This window comes from Magnolia sinica, chromosome 12 (assembly GCF_029962835.1).
Source record: "Magnolia sinica isolate HGM2019 chromosome 12, MsV1, whole genome shotgun sequence".
In the NCBI taxonomy this organism is placed as follows: Eukaryota; Viridiplantae; Streptophyta; class Magnoliopsida; order Magnoliales; family Magnoliaceae; genus Magnolia; species Magnolia sinica.
In genome coordinates this window covers 49,967,316-49,974,640 of record NC_080584.1, presented here as the reverse complement: position 1 = coordinate 49,974,640, position 7,325 = coordinate 49,967,316, and the positions used below count along the sequence as shown (strand labels likewise).

Genomic DNA, 7,325 nt, shown 5'->3' with positions numbered 1-7,325 from the left:
GAGTTGTGATTAGGATTAGGTGTAGGTTTATATTTAGGGATTTGAGAATACATTTAGGTTTTAGGTTTAGGTTTAGGTTTTAGGTTTTAGGTTTTAGGTGAAGGTTTAGGTTTTAGGTTTAGGTTAAGGTTAGGTTATAGGTTATAAGTTTAGGTTATAGGTTATAGGTTAAGGTTTTAGGTTATAGGTTTTGGTTAAGGTTAAGGTTATAGGTTGTAGTTTAGGTTTAGGTTTAGGGTTAGGTTATAAGCTATAGGTTTAGGGAATTGATAATAGGTTAAGGCTTAGGTTTAGGAAATCGGGTTCGGCTTCGAGATTGGGTTTAGGTTTGGAATTTCAAGTTTATGTTTAGTTTTAGGTTAGGGAGTTGAGATTAAGATTAGGTGTAAGTTTAGGTTTAGGGATTTGAGAATACATTTAGGTTTTAGGTTTAGGTTTAGGTTATTGGTTATAGGTTTAGGTTTAGGTTTAGGTTAAGGTTTAGGTTTAGGATTAGGTTTAGGTTATAAGTTATAGGTTTAGGGAATTGAGAATAGGTTAAGGTTTAAGTTTATGAAATCGGGTTCGGGTTCGGGATCGGATTTAGGTTTGGGTTTTCAAGTTTAGGTTTAGGTTTAGGTTTAGGTTAGGGAGTTGAGATTAGGATTAGGTGTAGGTTTAGGGATTTGAGAATACATTTAGGTTTTAGGTTTAGGTTTAGGTTATAGGTTATAGGTTTAGGTTTAGGTTTAGGTTTAGGTTAGGGAGTTGAGATTAGGATTATGTGTAGGTTTAGGTTTAGGGATTTGAGAATACATTTAGGCTTTAGGTTTAGGTTTAGGATTTAGGGTATAGGTTAAGGTTAAGGTTTTAGGTATAGGTTAAGATTAGGTTATAGGTTATAAGTTTAGGTTATAGGTTATAGGTTAAGGTTTTAGGTCATTGGTTTTGGTTTAGGTTAAGGTTATAGGTTGTAGTTTAGGTTTAGGTTAAAGTTTAGGTTTAGGTTTAGGTTAAGGTTTAGGTTTAGGTTATAAGCTATAGGTTTAGGGAATTGAGAATAGGTTAAGGTTTAGGTTTAGAAAATCGGGTTCGGGTTAGGGATCGGGTTTAGGTTTGGGTTTTCAAGTTTAGGTTTAGGTTTAGGTTAGGGAGTTGAGATTAGGATTATGTGTAGGTTTAGGTTTAGGGATTTGAGAATACATTTAGGTTTTAGGTTTAGGTTTAGGTTATAGGTTTAGGTTTCGGTTTAAGTTAAGGTTAAGGTTTAAGTTTAGGTTTAGGTTTAGGTTATAAGCTATAGGTTTAGGGAATTGAAAATAGGTTAAGATTTAGGTTTATGAAATTGGGATCGGGTTCGAGATCGGGTTTAGGTTTGGGTTTTCAAGTTTTGGTTTAGGTTTAGGTTTAGGTTAGGGATTTGAGAATACATTTAGGTTTTAGGTTTAGATTTAGGTTATAGGTTATAAGTTTTAGGTTTAGGTTTAGGTTTAGGTTATAAGCTATAGGTTTAGGGAATTGAGAATAGGTTAAGGTTTAGGTTTAGGAAATCGGGTTCGGGTTTGGGATCGGGTTTAGGTTTGGGTTTTCAAGTTTATGTTTAGGTTTAGGTTAGGGAGTTGAGATTAGGATTAGGTGAATGTTTAGGTTCTGGGATTTGAGAATACGTTTAGGTTTTAAGTTTAGGTTTAGGTTTTAGGTTATAGGTTTATGTTTAGGTTTTAGGTTTAGGTTAAGGTTAGGTTATAGGTCATAAATTTAGGTTATAGGTTATAGGTTAAGGTTTTAGGTCATAGGTTTTGGTTTAGGTTAAGGTTATAGGTTTAGGTTTAGGTTTAGGTTTAGTTTTAGGTTAAGGTTAAGTTTAGATTTAGGTTATAAGCTATAGGTTTAGGGAATTAAGAGTAGGTTAAGGTTTAGGTTTAGGAAATCGGGTTCGGGTTCGGGATCGGGTTTAGGTTTGGGTTTTCAAGTTTAGGTTTAGGTTTAAGTTAGGGAGTTGAGATTAGGATTAGGTGTAGGTTTAGGTTTAGGGATTTGAGAATACATTTAGGTTTTAGGTTTAGGTTTAGGTTATAGGTTATAGGTTTAGGTTTAGGTTTAGGTTTAGGTTAAGGTTTAGGTTTAGGTTTAGGTTATAAGCTATAGGTTTAAGGAGTTGAGAATAGGTTAAGGTTTAGGTTTAGGAAATCGGGTTCGGATTTGGGATTGGGTTTAGGTTTGGGTTTTCAAGTTTAGGTTTAGGTTTAGGTTAGGGAGTTGAGATTAGGATTAGGTGTACGTTTAGCTTTAGGGATTTGAGAATACATTTAGGTTTTAGGTTTAGGTTTAGGTTTAGGTTTTAGGTTATATGTTAAGGTATAGGTTTTAGGTTTAGGCTAAGGTTAGGTTATACGTTATAAGTTTAGGTAATATGTTATTGGTTAAGGTTTTAGGTCATAGGTCTAGGTTATAGGTTAAGGTTTAGGTTATAGGTTAAGGTTTAGGTTATAGGTTAAGGTTTAGGTTTAGGTTTAGGTTTAGGTTTAGGTTATAGGTTTTGGGATTTGCGAATAGGTTTAGGTTAAGGTTATAAGTTTAGGTTTAGGATGTCGGGATCGGGTTTAGATTTGTGTTTTCAAGTTTAGGTTTAGACGTTTAGGTTAGGGAGTTGAGATTAGGATTAGGTGTAGGTTTAGGTTTCGGGATTTGAGAATACGTTAAGGTTTAGGTTTAGGAAATTGGGTTCGGGTTTGAAATCGGGTTTACGTTTGGGTTTTAGGTTTAGGTTTAGGTTATATGTTTAAGTTATTTGTTATAAGTGTAGGTTTAGGTTTAGATTTTAGGTTTAGGTTATAGGTTTAGGTTTAGGTTAAGGTTTAGGTTAAGGTTATAGGTTTTGGGATTTGAGAATAGGTTTAGGTTATAAGTGTAGATTTAGGTTTAAGTTTTATGTTTAGGTTAAGGTTATTGGTTTAGGTTAGGTTATAGGTTAAGGTTTAGGGAATTGAGTTTAGGTTATAGGTTATAGGTCTAGGTTTAGGTTTAGGTTTAGGTTTTAGGTTTAGGTTTAGGTTTTAGGTTTTAGGTTATGGGTTTAGGTTATAAGTTTAGGTTAAGGTTTAGGTTTAGGTTATAGGTTTAGAGATTTGAGAATAGGTTTAGGTTATAGGTTATACGTTATAGGTTTATGTTTAGGGATTTAAGAATAGGTTTAGGTTATAGGTTATAGGTTATAGGTTTAGGTTTAGGTTTAGGTTTAGGGATTTGAGAATAGGTTTAGGTTATAGGTTTAGGTTTAGGTTTAGGTTATAGGTTTAGGTTAAGGTTAAGGTTTTAGGTCTAGGTTTAGGTTAAGGTTATAGGTTTAGGTTTAGGTTAGCTTATAGGTTTTTGGTTAAGGTTTTGCTTATAGTTATAGGTTTTGGGATTTGAGAATATGTTTAGGTTATAAGTATAGCTTTAGGTTGGGTTATAGGTTAAGGTTCAGGGAATTGAGTTTAGGCTATAGGTTCAGGTTATAAGTTATAGGTTATAGGTTTAGTTAAGGTTTCGGTTATAGGTTTTGAGATTTGAGAATAGGTTTAGGTTATAAGTATAGGTTTAGGTTAGGTTTTAGGTTAAAGTTTAGGAAATTGAGTTTAGGTTATAGGTTTAGGTTAAGGTTTAAGTTGTAGTTATAGGTTTTAGGATTTGAGAATAGGTTTAAGTTATAGGTTAAGGGTGTGGTCCCTACTAATACAGATATAAACACGGCCTGCTCCAATTGCCTAGGCCTTTCTAATGTTGCTTATAGGAAATGGATAGCTTCATTATGGTCATAACAATGGTTCCCACCTTCCAGGAACCCCTACTCAACATCCGGATAGCTCCGACGCACATCCGGGTCTGCTCCATTAATTTCGAGTAAATACATTAACATGACTTGTCCAAATGGCCAGGCCCCTCTAATATTGTCCATAGAAAATGTACAACTTCATCATTGTCATAACAGCGGTTCCCACCTTCCAGGGACCCCCGCTCATCCGGATAGCTCCGACGCACATTCGGGTCTACTCCATCAATTTTGAGCTAATACATTTAAAAACAACATAAATATATCTAAAAGCATTTGGATACCTGGGGAAGGCCTCCCATATTTGTATTGTTGGTTACTCATCCCTTTGTCTACAAGCCACAATCGACCAACAATTTCTATCACTACCTGTACTCTGAAACCAACACAAATATAACTGGGAAACAATATAAGGAATAAGAAAAAATGAATTTACCTGTACACATCATTAAATGTTTCCCTATAAGGAGGTGATATTATATCTTTGATAGCCACAACCTGTATGACAGAGAAAAATGCAACCGATACAGTCTGTTACAATTAAAAGGAGAAAAAAGATTTGTGGCTGCACCAATATTCTAGTACATTACGAATGGCTACCTACGTACCCAAAAGTCAGATTGGGATCAAGCCACTACGTAGTTCTTTTTATAGGTTAAGGTTTAGGTTTAGGTTTAGGTTTAGGTTATAGGTTATAGGTTAAGGTTTAGGTTAGGTTTTAAGTTTAGGTTAAGGTTATAAGTGTAGGTTATAGGTTTAGGTTTAGGTTAGGTTATAGGTTAAGGTTTAGGGAATTAAGAATAGGTGTAGGTTTAGGTTTAGGAAATCGGGTTTGGGTTCGGGTTTAGGTTTGGTTTTTCAAGTTTAGGTTTAGGTTTAGGTTAACGAGTTGAGATTAGGATTAGGTGTAGGATTAGGTTTAGGGATTTGAGAATACATTTAGGTTTTAGGTTTAGGTTTAGGTTTTAGGTATAGGTTTAGGTTATAGGTGTAGGTTTAGGTTATAGGTTTAGGTTAGGTTATATGTTTAGGTTTAGGTTTAGGTTATTATCTACTATTGAGCCTAGTATTATCTACTACATACTAGTAACATACAACCAATATTGGGGAACCATACCATAAGCTAGAAGAATTTCATGTCCCCCTAAACAAGGTATCCTCCATTAATAACATACATATATATATATATATATATATATCTATATATATATATATAATTATATTATAAGTTTTTTATTTTCATTTACATTAACAAATACATTAATCATCCATCCAAGAAAATTGAAACAAGTATTGTCACTCTTTGAGGGAAGGGAAGGGACATGATATTTCAATGATAGCTTATGTAAGACCCGTGTCCTAATTCGTACTGTTCCGTTGGCTTCCGCGGTCCTTCCGGTCAAATTTCGGCAACCTTCGCACCGTATTCGGTATTTGCGCACGATCCTAAGCCAGGTCCCGCGCACCGACGTCGGCTCGATCTAAAACTTATGTCTTGGCGATCGCGTCGTCGCCGCGGTTCCAACGCCGTGACTTGCGCACCGAACCGATACCCAGGTAAGAAGATGCCGATCAGCGTTTATTCCGAAGAAACACCGCGCGTTGCGGATTTCGAGGGAATCTCTACACAATTAGTCCCACTAATTAACCATAAATGCAACCATACCTCAAAGTACTTCACCCATTCCCTCTTTTTCCAAAAGTCCACCATCTTTCCACCTCACCATTCCTCTTTTTCTCATTTTCAACCTCAACCATCCCTCTTCTCCACCAATTTCAAACTAAACCATACCTCTCATCACTCCTTTCTTACAACCATCACTCCACCCATCCCTCCATCCATTATTTCTATCTCTCCCTCTCATTCTCTAGCAATTTTTCCAAATCCCATGAGAAATTTCACTCATCCATCACTCCCTCTCAACTTCAAGTGTGGCCCACCCTCTCATCTCCAATCTCAACCATTCATCTTTCATCAATCTCCATTAAAAGTGAAGGTAAGGAGCTAAGGAATCCAAGAGAGCTAGGAGAAGGAAGATAAGGTGGGTGATTTTCCATTATTTTAAGCTTTAGGCCCACTTGTTGGTGGGACCCATTTGGATGTATGTGATTTAATCAAGAGGGCCCATAGTGGCGGGGTTCCTCTATCTCACCGTGTATCTCTCTCTCTATCTCTCTCTCATTCTTTCTTTGTAATGGTGTGGATCCCACCGATATGTGTTACATCTCCCCCGTCCATCTACATCAGACGGTGTGGCCCATTCTATTATAGGTGATGATCCGCACCCTCCACTGTTGGGATGGGCCCAATGCATCTTTTTATATGTATATATATATATATGTATGTTATATTTTATATAATATATGTATATAATATATAATATAATATGTACTTATATATATATACAATATAAGATAAATATTAAATGTATCTGTATATATATATATTGGTGGGCCACATTCACGTGGGACCCACCACATTTTTGTGAATATATACAAACCGTCCAGCGTCCGGACGCCGGCGTCTGCAGTGGACTTTAAAAAAAAAAAAAAAAAGGAAAGGAGTGGTGGGCCTCTCATGCAGGCCCCACCTTAATGTTTCTATACAATCCAAACCGTCCATTCTCTTCCTCAGGTCACTTAAGGCGTTGAACCGAAAAATGAGATTGATTTGGTTTTCTGGCGGGCCGTGATATAGGAAACAGTATCCCTACCTTTGATTTGCTCCCTGATGCTCCTGTACGTCTGAAAAAGCTCAATATTGGACTCTATGGGTTGGTATCAAGCCACAGAGACCAATGGATGGAGTGGATCGTACTGAAGCGGGCCTAAAAAAAGAAGAAGCAAGCAGCAGCCGCTGCCGCTGACAACAGACGCAGGCAGCGCCTGCGCTGCCGCTGACGGACGGACGGTCGGGCTGGGCTCACGGCCCCAATTGTGGGCCCCACCGTGATTCCTTTCGACCATCAGCACCGTGCATTTGATGGGTCCCCTCAGTCCACACGTCCACCCCGAAAATCAGCCTTATACGGAACTCAGGTGGGCCATATCATCTAAAATCATGAGAAAACATGCCAAAACATATAAAATCACTTGGTGGGGCCTACGTGAGTTTTGGACGTTCCTGAAAATTGGTCTGGACCGTTAGTCCAGTGGGACACACATAATGGGTGGTTTGGATCAGTGGACCAAATTACAGTGGGCCCCCAAATCATGACCCTATGAACGTTTTTTTTTATAAAATAAAATAAAATAAAATAAAAAGGGGTTCCAGTGACCCTGTGACAGGTTGGATGGCAACAGACATCACTGTGGGCCCTACCCACCTATGGTCCACGTGAGTTGTTTGGATGGCAAACAAACATCGTAGTGGGTCCTACTCAAGGTCCACGTGACCTTAGGGATGGATTGGATTGCAAATAAATAAATAAATAAATAAATAAATAAATAAATATTACAGTGGGTAATAAATATTACAGTGGGCCCTATCACATGACCTTATGAATAGGTTGGACGATAAATAAATATTACA

The 7,325-nt window shown here is 37.1% G+C and overlaps 1 long non-coding RNA gene across 1 annotated transcript; it reads right to left on the bottom strand.

Annotated features, from left to right (window-relative positions):
- Positions 1–4,068: 4,068 nt before the first annotated feature.
- Positions 4,069–4,376, bottom strand: LOC131220497 (uncharacterized). The gene is made up of 2 exons (XR_009158633.1): positions 4,230–4,376; positions 4,069–4,169 (listed from the first exon to the last, which is right to left on the bottom strand). It is a non-coding gene; the product is annotated as an uncharacterized LOC131220497 (long non-coding RNA).
- Between the last annotated feature and the right edge of the window lie 2,949 nt (positions 4,377–7,325).